The sequence below is a fragment of the Wyeomyia smithii genome, chromosome 1 (genome assembly GCF_029784165.1).
Source record: "Wyeomyia smithii strain HCP4-BCI-WySm-NY-G18 chromosome 1, ASM2978416v1, whole genome shotgun sequence".
In the NCBI taxonomy this organism is placed as follows: domain Eukaryota; kingdom Metazoa; phylum Arthropoda; class Insecta; order Diptera; family Culicidae; genus Wyeomyia; species Wyeomyia smithii.
Window position 1 is genome coordinate 27,257,580 of NC_073694.1, and position 17,676 is coordinate 27,275,255.

A 17,676-nucleotide genomic window follows, 5' to 3' on the forward strand; every position below is an offset into this window, starting at 1 on the left:
TTTCTGAAAAGCGGGGGGGTTTCGAACCATCATGAAAGTATTTTTTGAAAAAATTAAAAACTTAAATTAAAAATTTTCTCAAGCCAAATTTGCTTGATTAGGTCTTGAGTTGAGCAGAAATTTGTGTTTTATTTGCATGGGATTACTCCCTTCCAGAAGAGGAAGGGATTCGAACCACCATGAAAATATTTTTTACCCCCAAAAGTTTTCACATGCCAAATTTGGTTCCGCTTGATTATTTCTGGAGCAAAAATTTAGTGCCATTCGTATGGAAGGAGAGAGGGGTGTTGAACAGTTATAGAAACATTTCTTACCCTCAAAAACCTCCACGTGCCAAATTTGGTTCCATTTACTTGATTAGTTTATGAGTTGTGCAAAAATTTGTGTTTCATTCGTGAGGGAGCCCCTTCTCTTCGTGTCGATTTACCACAGAACTAATTTTTGCTTTCGTGAACCTGCACACTTCAAATTTGGTTTCATTTGCTTGATTGATTATCGAGTTATACAGATATTTGTGTTTCGTTTGTGAGGGAGTCCTCCTTCCCAGAGCAGGATGGGGTGTCAAACCACTATAGAAATATTTCATGCTTTTTATTACATTACCTTGCCAAGTTCATTTCCTCGATTAGTTCTCGAGCTATGAAAAAATTTGTGTTTCATTTGTATGGGGGCCCTCGCTTTCAGAATAGAAAAGGGTCTCAAACTATCTTAAGAACCTTCTCCGGCCCAAAAAACCCCTACATACAAATTTTCATGTTGATCGGTTCAGTAGTTTCCAAGTCTATATGGATCAAACAGACAGACAGACAGAACTTCATTTTTATATGTATAGATATTTAGCAGATACCAAAAAAAAAAAAGTAGTCAAACATGTCACATTTTCGCATTTTTGGCATTCTTCAAATTTTACACACATTTTACATTATTTATATTTTTGACATTTTTGGTAATTTTAGCAACTTAATTTTTGACATTTTGTCCTTTTATAACATTTTTGTCTTTTTATAACATTTTTGTTTATGACAGTTCTACAATTTTTTATCTTTGTCAGTTTTGTTATTTTTGCCATTCTTGACATTTTTGACGTAGGACTACGTCTATCTGGAAGTTAGGTGTCTAAATTTGAAAATCAAAAAATTCAACCATGGAAAAAGTGGTCAGAGTTTGAGCGCTTATATTTCAGTCATTTTTTATAAGATTATCGAGGTTTTGGCAGCAATAGATCAGATTTTTTGTTACGGTTGAGTTGTTGTAACACGTAATCTATACGGACTTAAAGGCGGCGTTTGATAAAATTGACCATAAAATACTTCTGCACAAGCTGATTCGCCTTGGTTTTCTTGGTTGGAATCCTATTCAACGGAGCGGAAACTTCGCGTCAACATCAACGGTTTTGTTTCAAGACCATTTTCAAACGAATCGGGAGTGCCTCAAGGTAGCAACCTCGGCCCGCTACTGTTCATTTTATTTTTTAACGACGCAACCTTTGTTCTGAAAAAAGGTTTTAAGCTGCTATATGCTGACGACTTAAAAATCTGTATTGAGGTGCGCACTGAAGAGGATTGTCGGCTTCTACAAGACTCGCTGACCACGTTTGCTGATTGGTGCCGTAGGAATAAACTAACAATTAGCATCAATGAATGTCAGGTCATATCGTTCCACCGCACATCACAGTCGATATTGTTTGATTATAGCATTGAAGGGAAATCATCCCCAGAGTCACCGAAGTGTCCGATTTGGGAGTTAAACTGGACTCTAAAATGAGTTTTGACTCACACCGAACAGCAATCATTTCCAAAGCAACGCGGCAGTTGGGTTTCCTGTCTAAGATTGCCAGGGACTTCTCGGACCCACATTGCTGGAAGTCATTGTACTGTGCTCTCGTCCGCCCAGTTCTAGAGAATGCGTCAATCGTGTGGCAACCGCATCAACTTTCATAGAGCCTTAGAATCGAACGTATCCAGAAGCGGTTCATTCGTCTTGCACTGCGAAACCTGCCTTGGAGGAATCCCGATAGTTTGCCACCTTATCCTGACAAATGCCGACTACTGGCTCTCGATACACTGGAACAACGAAGGAAACTACAACAAACTTTGTTCGTGGCAAAAATGTTGTACGGTGAAATTGATGCCCTCAAACTATTTGAAAAAATGAATTTTCGCGTACCTTATAGGACTCTCCGGAATACATCGTTATTACAGCCAACCTTTCACCGGACTTTGTTTGGTCAAAACGAGCCAATTTTAACATGCATTCGAGCGTTTACGACTTTATTTGTCAAATGAATTACACCAAATAAAAAATACCAATACAAAAACAATCAATTGATTGAGACACTATTGAAAAAAATGGTAAATAACAGGAATTGTCTAAATCATACCGAGCAACCATTCACTACCTCAATTCCCAAGCACAGCCGACACTAAAGTATACAACCGGTCTGACTTTGGAACAATTTGTTGTTGTTGTTGTTGTTTTACTCGATCGCTCGCTTTACTAGTACATACGTCACGCTTACCGGAAATTTATGAAAGGTCCCTTTTAAACATTTTACCATCACAGAACCGGTCGTATCGTGCCGGGTCTCACTCGTATATCTGGCGGCTGTTAAAGAGAACTTGGTAGCTGCAAAAGTGCCAAAAGTTCTGTCCGAAATCACCAGAGATAATCATCGGCCCCTGGCACCTTTTGATAGGTAGTTGAATTTTTTCTCTTACAAAACGTTGCTGACAGCCATGCAAATAAGCTTATAGTCGAGTTTTCGCTTTGTTCCTTAGTATTCATTTTTCAGTCGGTGCAACTTTTCAAAATGTTTTACTTTTCTTGTCATTTCCTATTCTGCTACGCTCCGCCCTCTTTCAAAGTAACTGACGAAACCTTGATATAAAGGGTACCATTCGAATATTTTACCATCATTTCCATTCCAAGACCGTACCGGTGACATACGGACGCCAGATTTTTATGTGGCAGTTTTACAGCGATAGCAGTTTGCAAAGCAGTTTCGTTAAGTGAATAAACGAATAGAGGAACTGCTCCATTATTCATCTCAGTACAACAATTCATCTCATACAACATGAAAACACAATTGAAAACAGGATAAAACGCATATTTTCTTCTTGAAGCAATCTGCTAATCCATGGAATGGATTCTTCTTAGTTCACTTTAGATTCCTAATAAAGTATAATTCTCAAAAACTCACTTGAAAGCACTAAATTTGATATTATAGCCGGGCATCTGCGCGCGAAAACTCATTTAATTCAATCACCTACCTCAGAAAACAAAATCCGCGCATTGTTCTATACGGCTACACTCGTTCAGCAGCCAGCCAAAGTTTTTTTTCATCACTATCGGGTCACTTTTTATTTTAATCACTAAACAAAATCACTCACTACACTAAGAATACTTGAATCTTTGAGATGTTCACTTCCAATTTCCTAAAACAAGCTTGAATTAGAAGAAATATATGAGATGAATTTCTACAATTCCTAAATTTCAACTGTATGTATTTTCATCTGTTTTCACTGCGTTGAAAAAAGTCGAAAGTTGCCAAATCAGTTTCTGTTATTACGAAAAAATCATACTGAAAATGTTGAATTACTCCGACATAATTGACATAAATCTACAGCACTGTACTGGTAATCTAGGTTACCAATATTGCACGTAAACAACAACAGCGGATATCTAGGTAACCTACTACGATGGGCTGCGGCTACGTTCATTCATGATAATGTGATTCATTCATAATTAACAGAGTGATGAATATGGGGGCGTCATGGGATAAATAGTTGAGCAGTGATTCAAGTTTTAAGATGGATATGAAAGCGTTGTGAAAAATGGTTTGTGTTACAAAATTCAGGATAACTCTAGCTAATTTTACTAAATATACAATGCTGCTCGATTCCATAAGAGCACGTAAGCATAATTAGTTTATTTGTTCAATTATTTCGTAAAAAAATTGGTGTTTAATCCGTGCATTCTTCGTGACTATCGGCTTAATGAGATGAATAATGGAGCAGTTCTGTAGATTAAGAATTTGTACGAGCATCTCAATCCTCGCCATGTCTCGTCATATGCATATTATGTTTGAGCGTAATTCCCAGAAGCGTACGAAAGATCGGCAGAAGACAATTTTTCTGAAGCAACGGAGTGTAGAAAAATACCGTAGTCTTACGTCATGTGGTTGTGTCTTGGATGCCACCATCCATCCTAGGGGTACTGGGGGTAAGCCCGGCACTGAGAGTATGACCGTCACCCCTAGGATTTTACTAGAAAACGCTAATTAACTGTGTTTTGGAATATGTGAAGTGTTGGTATTTAATATTTTAGACATTTTAAGACACATCGCAGCCACCGTGAAACGTCAAACGTCAAAATAATAGACAAAACATACGCTACTGCAGCTGATGCGTATAAACGGATGTAATTTTTCGTGAGTGGAACTTAAGCTTTTATTTATTTGAAAAGACTAAAATAATTTTTCGTTGCTCTACAATTTATTGTCTGTATTGTTAGCAATCACAGGAATTCGATATAAGGTAAATTGAAGCGATAAATTTGTTGAAATACTCTTTAAAAAAAAAGTGTGCTGTCGGGGTAACACCGTCACCCAGTGAGTGGGGTAAGCCCGACATGGTCATGGTGATTTATGAATGATTCCAAGGGTTATTAGAGGTGCCAAATGTGCAGAATCAAGTCACAAAACTGACGGCTTTCCCGGTGGTATTTGAAATATGCTCCGGTGTGGTCATTTTGATCCTGACTTCAATAAAGCTAGTTAAAAATATGATTCAAAGTCCCACAGGATAGGCTTGCCGAGTATCAAATTCTTTCATTGTTTATACATAATGTTCACCGGAACTTGTTCCGGCAATCTGCCCAGAACCAGCTAACCGGCAACAACCAAATTCAACATTAACATACAGAAATATAAGATCTCTCATTCGGCGGTTTCCGAATTCAAATTGGTTCAGTTAATTCGAGTTAATTCATGAACAAACTAAGGTGTCGGTGCTACCCTCCAAGGGGTGCCGGTTTCATCCGCACTGATTGCTAAACGTCGTTTTTATTTTAGTTTCAAAACTTCAATATTCCTTGTAAAATAACAGTTTGAAAGTACTGAAAACCTTCATATCTTGTAGAAAACAATCTGGGCAATGATTCTGTGAAAGAAATATTACAATACTCGCCATCAAGTGCTACTAAAGAATCATTTTACTTAGAGGACCGGGCTTACCCCCAGTACCCCTACTATTTGTTGTCATTTCTGTTTATTTTGTCCTTATTAAAAAAAAAAATTCTTTTCAAACATTATAATTTTTTTCCTGATTGCTCCATAATCTGCCAGTTTTCAATGTTTAGGTTATCTTTTGTAGTTCATAAAAAAATAGATTTTCCAAAAATTAACTTTTTTGGTAATAAATTTTTAATTTCAAACTTCAAACTTTTTTTCAATAAAAAAATATTTTTCTAGAGTGTATATTTTTTTCAGAAAGATAATATTATTCGAACTAAATTTCTATTTTTAACAACGGCTTTTTCTCGTTAACACGCAAGTTCATTAAGCAGACAGGATGTGAAGTAGAGAGAGCGTAAAATAAGCGAACTGGAAATATGATATAGATTTGGAAAAATATACCGCATCCCGTCGGGATGGAACCGTATTTGAAAATGATGAAAAAGAAATAAGGGGCCATCCACATACCACGTGGACAGTTTTGGGGGGGTTAAAAATCTGTCCACTTGGTATATGGATGGCCCCTAACTGACATTGAAAAAAAAAGATTTGGCAGAATTCAATAACAAACCCGAATTAGTAGACTATTGGGTGGACGAATTGTGGGTACCTTACTCTATTTGTCATATATTTCCAAAATATTATGTCTGCCTAAATTTTAACACCTATTATAATATTTCATAATTGAAATTAAAAAATTTGTTTTTATGCTTCGACATTTTTTACTACAGTCATACCTCGATATAAGGCACATCGATATAACGCAACTTTTACCTCGATATAACGTAACTTTTTAAAATGTATTGAAATTGAAAATAAATGATACAGCAACTGTTTTTGGGTTATAAATTGCTTCAAAAAATGTTTGTAATAAGTTTTGAAGCCAAAGAAACCAATGCGAAAATTGTCCGAAATGGGCATAAGGAAGGTTTTGAAATGCTAATAGGTGATGGGAAATAGGCTTTCACGCAACCTTCAGTAACAATTCACAGTTTTGCGTCAATTGAAAAAAAAATTTTTTTCGCTTGTTGAATTTTTCACTAAATGGGCATAAGAAAGATTTAAAAATACTGATAGGTGATGGGAAACAGGTTTTCGCGAAGCTGTGAGTAACCACCAACAGCCTTGTATCAATGAAAAAAATTTTTTTTGCTTGTTGAAAATTGTCCTAAATGGGCATAAGAATTGTTTAAAAATACTGATAGGTGATGGGAAATAAGTTTCCACGCATCTTTGAGTGACCTCTTGAATCAATTGAAAAAAAATTTTTTTTTGCTTCTGAAAATATCTCTAAATAGGCATAAGAAAGGTTTGAAAACACTGGAAAACAGGTTTTCGCGCATCTTTGAGTAACCATTAACATTCTTGCATAAATTAAAAAAATTTTTTTTTGCTTCGATATAACGTAACTCGATATAACGTAACGAAAATAAAAATAAATAAATAATTATCGAGGTATGACTGTACTAAAATTTTGAGCGGTACTCCTTATTGCTTTTATATTATTTTTCATTGCTCTAATAGTTTTGTTGTAATCAAGTTTTGTTCTTATGCTTCATATCGATTATTTGTCCTTATTATTTTTAATTCTGTTTTTTTTTTATAGTTCAAGTGTAATTCATTCCTTAATTCATAACATTAATATTTTATTATCTTTGTTATCGCGTTTCTCGCTGGCTGTGGAAATTCCATAAGCTTGTTTCCTTTCCTTCTTATTTTGTTGTTATTTTAATATTTTACTAGGCTTTCCGATATTATGAATACACAAATAATAACAAGACAAATGGAACCTACAAAAGTTTATAGTACTTCAGCTTAACTTCAAGGAAAAGTATTGACATCATGATTCCACTTGCCCCCTTTTAATACGTTCTTGAAGTTATCAAAAAAATAAGCTAAAATATGATATAACAAGGAAAAGTCCTGGAGATGTATGGTCTTTGGCAAAAATGTGTGCCCTAACAATTCCTCCGAACAACATTTTTGTGTAAAATGCAACTAACAAAAGTTAAAGACAAAAAACAAAATTTTAAGTAAGGGGCCATCCACATACCACGCAGACAGCTTGGGGGGGTGGCTAATGTCCACGGTCCATACAATTTTTTTAGAATTTATATGGGCAGTTGTCAACGGAGGGGGAGGGGGGGTCAAAATTAGAGATGCACCGAATAATAGGGCTGGAAAAGGTTATTTTTGAAAATTACCGAAAATTCGGATTATCGAATAATGATTTGAGTTCGAGCATGTCTAGGGTAATTCACTTCGGCCGAATATTCGGCTCAACAGGTGGCCGAATATTCAACGAAACATGATGATAAGATGAGAAAAAATAAAAAAACCAAATTATTCATGACTTGAAGTGAATTACCCTTGATAAGGTCAATTTAAAACTATTATTCTGTAAACTGAAAATTTGATACTTTCCACAAAAAACTTTTTCCCAGCCCTATTATTCGGTGCAACGCTAGTCAAAATCGTTAAAAATCTGTCCACGTGGTATATGGATGGCCCCTAAGTTCCATAGAATATCCCCCATAACTTTGTACCGAATGAAGGTAGGATTTTCATTTGTTCAACAAAGTTTCATATTTTTGAATCTTCTACAACATTTCTGAATAAACCATTCCTCTATCTCTGAACACAAAAAAGTTAGTTTCTTTATATTTAGTACATTAACTTTTCATTATTTTTGATAGTTAAGCTAGGATGAAGATGAAAGGTGCTATGGAATTAACTTCCACTTTTTGTCTTATTGGGCCACTGTGCATTGGTCATGGTGGCGAACCAGCCTGTGGCTTCAGCCACATAAATAAAGTAATAAAAAAAACCGTGCATTGGACGCACGAAATTGTAAATTTGAAACAAGGCAAAAAAAATCTATGCTTTTACTGTCGATGCAATTATTTCCGTTACTTATTACTTCGTGATTCGATTCATCTCCCAGCACTCATCCGAAAAAAGAAATCACTGCGCAAACCACGTTGCAACTTCCACCTCCCATTTGGTGAAATATTCAAATGCAATCCGATTCATTAATAAATTCAAGCGGAAAATTACCGGACTCCTCGTTCTCGGCAATTAACCTGGCCTGGCGTTCAGGGCCCGTTTTTTGCTTATTCAGGCTCACTTGTGTACATACGTACGCTTCCCGCATCCGATGCGATTCGCTTCTCCGTTGGATGCATAATGAAAGAACTCACGAGGACCACTTGAATTCTCACTTGCCTGTCACTTTTAATGTATGTAGGAATGTAAAATTTGCAGATGCGACACGCGCGAAACTCACTCCCGCAGCAAGCACAACAGTATGCTTTAGTTTAATGAGCAGCACCTCCTCTCCATCACCCAAGCCATTATGGAACCATCATTATTCCAAATAGGGTGGAAAACGGACCAATTTTCCCATCCTGCCTAGCCTAGTCTAGCCTACTATGGGTATGAACGACACCAACAATTTGCGGTTTACCACCGTCGCTTACAGTCAGTGCGATATTATTGCAAAACGCACGCCACCTAACGAATGGCGCATTGATTGTACGGCGGGACGGAGCAGCAGAATGAGAAAGATAATGTAGACCTATTAAAATATCGCGTAACCTGTGGTTTCGGGGGCGTATATATCCATTTTTTGCGTCGAAGTGGTAATAAATTGAAACGAGCGCTTTGTGCTATCATCGTCTTCAAATTCATTCGGACCCCGGATTGGTGGTTTCCGCGAGCTTCGTTTCCTGTGACGGCGGCTGCGGGCCGCGTTAGTTACAGCTTTCGTTTGGATTTTTGCGGTCCACTGCGTGATCCGGGCTGCTATCGGGGTTGGAAGAAAAATAAATGTCAAAATAAATATTCAAAAGGGTCAACCTTTTTTAATTTGAATTACTACCAAATGATGCCAACATTTGTTTTGAATTTCAAGATGGCGTAAAAGGTCAATATTCTGCAGCTCGATTCAGTTTGGGACTGTCGTTTGCTATTTACACTACTTTTCGGTGTTCGAATTAATTTGAGAAATAGCAGAAAGTAGAGAAACATGTTTATCTTATTCCTAATTATTTTGATAATAACGTGCAACTCACAAGAAGCATCAACAGCGAAAGGAAGGTTTCTGCCGGAAGAGTTTCAAGTGGTAAATGCTTGAAGGCTTCCGAGTAGTGTTAGATAGTTTAAACAAGGCGAACAGCAAATAAAACGGAATGACAGTCCGTTTAAAGGAAACATACATTACTGGTTATTGTGCTTAACTGGTTTGTCATTATTTGAAAATTTTTCCCTGAATTAAACGTGTTATAAAACGTGCTGAACAGCAGTTTATTACACTTTTAGTCATGACGGTACACTCGAACAAATGAGTTTTTGTCTAATCTAATTTAATTTATTGCCAACCAAGCCGATTGGTTAGAGATATTCTCGAAAGCATATCTCATCAGTACGGTCCTAATAATTGCTGTGTATATTACTAAATCATGGATTTATTTGTAAAATAAAAAAAAATCAATCGCAAAGATAATTCAATGCAATGTGTCAAGAGTCAATGATGCTTCCCCATATCTACAGGCAAAGAGGAAACAGAAACATCCGATAACATTTAGTTACTTCTGAGTTGGTTTTTCTGCTAAAAAAACCCTCGTTTCTGAAACGAGAAGATTTCTCTCTGTTTCGCGGCTCGCTAGGTACACGCTGCCTGGCTTGGGGGTTCAGAAAATATGGTCATTTATTTGTCATATGATTGAATCTTGCAATGTACAAAGCGAATGCATACAGATCTGCAATGCACTAAACTAATAGTCAACATAAATTTGAAAAAAAAAAAACTGACCAAACAAAATCACTGTGATAATGTTTGACAGGGTGCTAATTATTCCGAATTGTTTGAATTAATTATAGACAGCGAATTCTCGATTTTGAAATGGTTCAGACAAAAATACCGTGAGTTAAGATGATACGTTAGCGGCGAAACTGATTTTGTGGCTTCGAACCGGTTAATGTGGTTGTCCTTGTCCTTGAACATATTTTATAGTCTCAAACGTCGTCTTACGGGATTCTTTGTCCGGTTTCGGTGTCAGCTGGTAAGTTCCGTATACAAACTCGAAAGTCTGCCGTTCGATTCAGTTTGCCATTATCGTTTGCTGTTTGCAGTACCTTTTGGTGTTCAAAGTGGAAAAAATGTTTGTTCTATTCTTAATTGTGCTGGTAACAACAATAAGCTCACTAGAAGCATCAACAGAGGTCGATGACAGCAGCACCGATTTCGACAGTCCTACAGATCCTACCGAAAGCTCACCGGAGGCTTCAACAGAAACGGAAGCCAGTAGCACCGATTCAAGTCCTGGCGAAAGTTATGAAACCTCGCTAGAGTCAACAACAGTTAAAAGAAAAGGCAGGAACAACAAGAAACTAGTTATCTCTATTGTGGTAAAATCTTATTTGTAGGTTTAACATGCAACCAATAATGGTTGCCGGAAGATTTAGCGCAACTACTAGATGCCGCAAATATTAGATTTAACGCTAGCAGTTTTGGTGAAGTGAACTGCAAGGTAAAATTATGCTCTTGAATAAATATACGTTACGCGTTGCTGTGTTGAACTGGTTTATCATTTGCCAAAATAACCCTTCTAAAGGCCAGAAAAGACCAAACAAGAAAATGGTCTCAATACAAGCTCAGAAACGCCGAAAAAAGGTTCTAAAGACCAAACAAGAAAATCAGAGTCTATGTTTATAATATAAAGTCGCGCAAAGCTGAAACCCAAGGAACCAATTTAACGTCAAACAAGGGTACCAATAGAGCAATGTAAATAAACAAAGTGATTATGTTTTTCCGAAATTTCAACTACATATATGTAATCCAGCATAAACCTGTCACCTGGTTCAGTGACATTTAACAAAGCATCACCGGTGTAATCTTTTGAAACTGTATACCTTGTGACAAATTTCAAAAAACGATATTCGCTTATACATGGTAAAAAACAGTACTATATAGTTCTTGGCAACAAACGGTACAAAAACTGTGTTGCCCGGACGATAGATTTTCTCTTTGCGCGACTCTATATAAACATGTACCCTGAAAAATATGATCCCAAATTAAGCTCCGAATCGCCCAAGACACCTTCTAAAGAACAGAAAGGCCAAAAAGAATATGATCCCAAATGAAGCTCAGAATCGCCGAAAAACCTCTTCTAAAGGCCAGAAAAGGCCAAAATAGATAGTGATCCCAAATTAAGCTCAGAATCGCAGAAAAGTGCTTCTAAAGAAAAGGTAAAAAAGAAATGATCCCAAATGAAGTTCAGAATCACCAAAGAGTGCTTCTAAAGGCCAAAAAAAGAAATGATTCCAAATTAGGCTCAGAATCGTCAAAAACACCTTTTAAAGGCCTGAAAAGGTCAATCAAGAAAATGATCCCGAATGAAGCTCAGAATCGCCGAAAAACCCCTTCTAAAGGCCAGAAAAGGCCAAACAAGAAAATGATCCCAAGTCAAGCTCAGAATCGCCGAAAAACCCTTCTAAAGGCCAGAAAAGGCCAAAATAGAAAATGATCCCAAATTAAGCTCAGAATCGCCGAAAAGTGCTTCTAAAGACCAGAAAAGGTAATAAAAGAAATGATCCCAAATTAGGCTCAGAATCGTGAAAAACCCCTTCTGAAGGCCTGAAAAGGCCAAGAAAATGATCCCGAACGAAGCTCAGAATCGCCAAACAACCCTTCTAAAGGCCAGAAAAGGCCAAAATAAAAAATGATCTCAAATCAAGCTCAGAATGGCCAAAAACCCATTCTAAAGGCCTAAAAGGGTCAATCAAGAAAATGATCTCAAATGAAGCTTAGAATCGCCGAAAACCCCTTCTAAAGGCCAGAAAAGGCCAAACAAAAAAATGATCCCAAATCAAGCTCAGAATCGCCAAAAACCCCTCCTAAAGGCCAGAATAAGGCCAAAATAGAAAATGTTCCCAAATCAAGCTCAGAATCGACAAAAACCCCTTCTAAAGGCCAGAAAAAGCCAAAATAGAAAATGATCCCAAATTAAGTTGAGAATCGCCAAAAACCCCTTCCAAAAACCATAAAAGGCCAAACAAGAAAATGATCCCAAATCAAGCTCAGAATCGTCAAAAACCCCTTCTAAAGGCCAGAAAAGGCCAAACAAGAAAATGATCCCAAATCAAGCTCAGAATCGCCAAAAACCCCTTCTAAAGGCCCGGAAAGACCAAACAAGGAAATGATCCCAAATCAAGCTCAGAATCGACAAAAACCCCTTCTAAAGGCCAGAAAAGGCCTAAATAGAAAATGATCCCAAATTAAGCTCAGACTCGCCGAAAAAACCCCTTCTAAAGGCCAGAAAAGGCCAAAATAGAAAATGATCCCAAATCCAGCTCAGAATCGACAAAAACCCCTTTTAAAGGCCAGAAAAAACCAAAATAGAAAATGATTCCAAATTAAGCTGAGAATCGCCAAAAACCCCTTCTAAAGTCCCTAAAAGGCCAAACAAGAAAATGATCCCAAATCAAACTCAGAATCGCCAAAAACCCCTTCTAAAGGCCAGAAAAGGTCTAAATAGAAAATGATACCAAATTAAGCTCAGAATCACCGAAAAACCCTTTCTAGAGGCCAGAAAAGGCTGAACAAGAAAATGATCCCAAATCAAGCTCAGAATCGCCAAAAACCCCTTCTAAAGGCCAGAAAAAGCCAAACAAGAAAATGATCCCAAATCAAGCTCAGAATCGACAAAAACCCCTTCTAAAGGCCAGAAAAAGCCAACATAGAAAATGATCCCAAATTAAGCTGAGAATCGCCAAAAACCCCTTCAAAAGGCCATAAAAGGCCAAACAAGAAAATGATCCCAAATCAAGGTCAGAATCGCCAAAAACCCCTTCTAAAGGCCAGAATAGGTCAATCAATAAAATGATCTCAAATGAAGCTAAGAATCGCCGAAAAACCCCTTCTAAAGGCCAGAAAAAGCCAACATAGAAAATGATCCCAAATTAAGCTGAGAATCGCCAAAAACCCCTTCAAAAGGCCATAAAAGGCCAAACAAGAAAATGATCCCAAATCAAGGTCAGAATCGCCAAAAACCCCTTCTAAAGGCCAGAATAGGTCAATCAATAAAATGATCTCAAATGAAGCTAAGAATCGCCGAAAAACCCCTTCTAAAGGCCATAAAAGGCCAAACAAGAAAATGATCCCAAATTAAGCTCAGAATCGCCAAAAACCCCTTCTAAAGGCCAGAAAAAGCCAAAATAGAAAATGATCCCAAATCAAGCTCAGAATCGCCAAAAACCCCTTCTAAAGGCCAGAAAAGGCCAAACAAGAAAATGATTCCAAATCAAGCTCAGAATCGCCAAAAACCCCTTCTAGAGGCCAGAAAAAGCCAAAATAGAAAACGATCCCAAATTAAGCTCAGAATTGCCAAAAACCCCTTCTAAAAGCCAGAAAAGGCCAAACAAGAAAATGATCCCAAATCAAGCTCAGAATCGACAAAAACCCCTTCTAAAGGCCAGAAAAGGCCTAAATAGAAAATGATCCCAAATTAAGCTCAGAATCGCCAAAAACCCCTTCAAAAGCCCAGAAAAAGCCAAAATAGAAAATGATCCAAAATTAAGCTGAGAATCGCCAAGAAAATGATCCCAAATCAAGCTCAGAATTTCCAGAAACCCCTTCGAAAGGCCAGAAAAGGCCTAAATAGAAAATGATCCCAAATCAAGCTCAGAATCGACAAAAACCCCTTCTTAAAGCCAGAAAAGGCCAAAATAGAAAATGATCCCAAATCAAGCTCAGAATCGCCGAAAAGTACTTCTTAAGACCAGAAAAGGTAAAATAGAAATGATCTCAAATGAAGTTCAGTATCACCAAAGAGTGCTTCTAAAGGCCAAAAAAGAAATGATTCCAAATTAGGCTCAGAATCGTCAAAAACCCCTTCTGAGGGCCAGAAAAGGCCAAAATCGAAAATGATCCCAAATTAAGCTGAGAATCGCCGAAAAGTGCTTCTAAAGGCCAGAAAAGGCCAAAATAAAAATGATCCCAAATTAGGCTCAGAATCGCCAAAAACATCTTTTAAAGGCCAGAAAAGGCCAAAAAAGAAAATAATCCCAAAGTGAGCTCAGAATCACCTGAAAGGCCAAACAAGAAAATGATCCCAAATTAAGCTCAGTATCGCCAAAATCCCCCTCTGAGGCCAGAAAAGGCCAAAAAAGAAAAAGATCCCAAATTCTTCTCAGATGACGATGTCTTTTGCTAGAAATTCACTCGACCCGCAGCCGGCAGAGCAACAGCTGATTTTAGCACAGCAAGGCTGAGCAGTCAACTCATTCGATCGCAGCGTTCCAAATAGGGTTTGCAATCCCGGGAACGATTCCCCGGGAAATACCATTCCCGGGATTCCCTAATCCCGGGAACAGAAATTTTGATTCCCGGGATCCCGTGATTCCCGAGTACCTAGAAAAAATCGCAAAACTTATAGTTTTCTATACAATAGTGCAATAAAACTAAATACCCTATCAAAACACGAAACTGACGTCGTCAAAGTGTAAAGCACTTAAGTAGGTGTAAAACGAAGCAAATATTTGCTTGAAATGACGGTCAATATTTGCTTGTCGTGTAATATTAGATTATCTGTCAAAAAAATTTGATGTCTTATTCTGTAAATGAAAAATTAGGCAAACATTTTTTTTCCTCTGTGTGGACTCATCACTGCGACCAGAGACATTTTGATCTATCGTGATATTGCCCAGGTGTTTTCTGTACTTCGCACTTCATATTATTGGCAGTATCATTATTAAAGTAAATGATACGCTTTTTTATATTTATATCCGTGCTTGTGTGTGAGAGTTTACCCTTCCATTTCAAGCTTACTGCTCTACTATACCGCCGAGCCTCTTTTCTATCCTACCAATATCGCCGAATTACAATTCCCTGAACTGAGGCTACACCTAACGTTCCTCTCTGGCCAGGTTTGTTCTACGAGGGACTTATTATGTCAAGAGGAAGGAGTCTTATCGAAACCTCGTTCCTCGTGCCAATATCGCCAATTACAATTCCCTGTAGAGGGTAAATATTTCTGGAATCAGTTTTATTATAAGAAGGACTTATTTTGTCAAGAGGAAGGAGTCTTATGGAACCTCGTTCCTCTTACCAACACCGCGTCACGATCACAATTCCCTAAAGAGGCACTCAATGCTTCACCTCTGGTCAGGTTTATTATAAGTAGGACTTATATTTTTGTCAAGAGGAAGGAGTCTTATCGAAACCTCGTTCCTCCAGCCAAGACCGCGTCATAATTACAATTTCCTGAAGAGAACTATTATACGTTACTCAGAACAGTTTTATTATAAGAGGGACTTTTTTGTTAGGATGAAAGTCAGCAAAGGTACTATAGAATTCAGCTTGAAGGAAGGGGGTATGTAGTAGAGAGCCTGCGAATGAACCCATGTTAAAGTCCTTTGACAACCAAATGGCCTGATTCTACTAAGATTCGAACCCACGACCACTCGCTTATCAAAGCGGACTCTGTAACCTTGCGGCTACGAAGCTCTCTAGGCAAACATTTGCTTCGTCTAATATTGTTCTTTGCTAGTCAGTTCACTACTGAGCGAATAGCTTGCTTGAATTTTTTCTTTGTTCATTGACAAAATTTTTTGAACTCTGTAAATTGATAAAAAATCTCTGCCAATGACAACTAAATTATCTACAAAGTTTTTTTCGGAACATAACTTGCATCGTCATGGCATACCAAATATATTCGATAAAAATGAGCGCTTTGCTATCTTTTAAGCAAACAAAACTTTGAGCAAACATTTGCATATATATTACCCGAAAAAAATTTTGCCAAAAAATGTCCGTACCAAATATAACACATATTTGCCTCGTCTACCTAATACTGAACACTCCAGTTTCTAATGCAATGTAGCTGGAATCGATCATTTGGAAATATTCTGGTAATTTAACACTGGCGGTGATTCAGCGGACTTAAGCAAAGTTTTACAAAAGTACATTATATTATTTGGGCTTAACGGAAAATTGTCAACGGATCTGAAGGGATTGTTTAACGACATGAAGACCTTGAACGTTCTCTCCTGCAAACATTTGCTGTGAAAACCGATCGCGAATTGCTAATGTAAACTAGAATATCTTTTGTATTTTTTTTCAATTCGTTTAAATGCGTATTTGTAATGAAATTGTAACCGATTTTTTGTTACCTTTTATTATAAACTTTGTTTGAAATCTCATTTTTGCTATGATTTTTTTTCCATTCCCGGGTTCCCGGGAATTCCCGGGAAATGAGATTTTTCATTCCCGTTTCCCGGGAAATCGAATCCCGGGAATATTGCAAACCCTAATCAAAATCACTAAATTACAATATTTCCGGCAAGACTTGATAGATTTTGCTGAAAATTTGGATAATCATTCTACCTTTCTACAGAACTCCCTTTCCTTCCCCAAAATGCCGCTCGTGTTATACTTGATGGATTTGCTATTTTTCCTCTATCTTTTACTCTTCTGTTGTTCTTCCTTTCTGTGTTATCATTCTCTATTCATAGTTTTCTTACTTCCTCCTTACACTCGACATTATTACTTTGTTTTTATTTGCTACTCCCCTTTTTGCAGTCTTTATATTTCTTTTCTTCTTTGCAACCTTAGTGGTGATGCCTCTTTTTTTTATTTGCAACTTGTCTTAATTCTTTTCAATCTTTTCTGTTTAATTTCTTCGATTTTGTTCCACATCTTGTTAAATGTTTGTTCGTTCTCACATTTTCTAATTACATGCACTGTCTGCTCTACAAAACTTGAATGTTGAGTCATTAGACAAAAAGAATGAAATAATTCGAAAAAACATATGACCAATTTTCATGGATTTATGAAAATCAGAAGTTGCCACATTGAATTTCAAATTGATTGCGAACACTTGGGGGGAGGGAGATTTGTGAACGGTTTTCCCACAGTTTTATACAGGTTCCTAGAAAGCTCAAGTCGCCATCTTTGATTAAATAAAAATGGCCTTACATTAGGTTTCGGTCTCTAGACAACAACTGCCAGCCGTCAGGCCTGATTCTTCTGGCTCAAACTAATAATTTGATTCCGTTCCGATTGAGCCACTCACGCTTCGTAATGGATACAGAACTCCTCTGGCACCCATTTTGGAGCAGATTCTGCTGACCGTCCAGTTCCGACCGTGACCGCGCACTTGATGGCCCTGACCGCTCGAGAGTTTAATTTATTTAGCAAGCAACTTTATGACTCTATTAGCAGCAGGTGGTGTCTCTGGCTAGAGTGCTCCCATTCCCACCTCACACCCGCGTTGGGAGAAGTTATTTAGATTCATTGCAATGCCATCGTCTGATTTCCAACGCCGTCGTACATTTGGCGACACGTTCAACACTTGGCGCAAAATCCGCCTCTCATTGAAATTCGATTTTCTTCTGCAGGCCGCAATTCCGCGCAATTTTCTTATCTCCCTTGACCCGCACGA

At 37.6% G+C, this 17,676-nt stretch overlaps 1 protein-coding gene across 18 annotated transcripts in view; it reads right to left on the minus strand.

The window, feature by feature from the left end:
* LOC129719173 (heparan sulfate glucosamine 3-O-sulfotransferase 6) overlaps window positions 1-17,676 on the minus strand; it is a 123,983-nt gene that overhangs the window by 40,411 nt on the left and 65,896 nt on the right. The gene's annotated exons all lie outside the window — the stretch shown is intronic.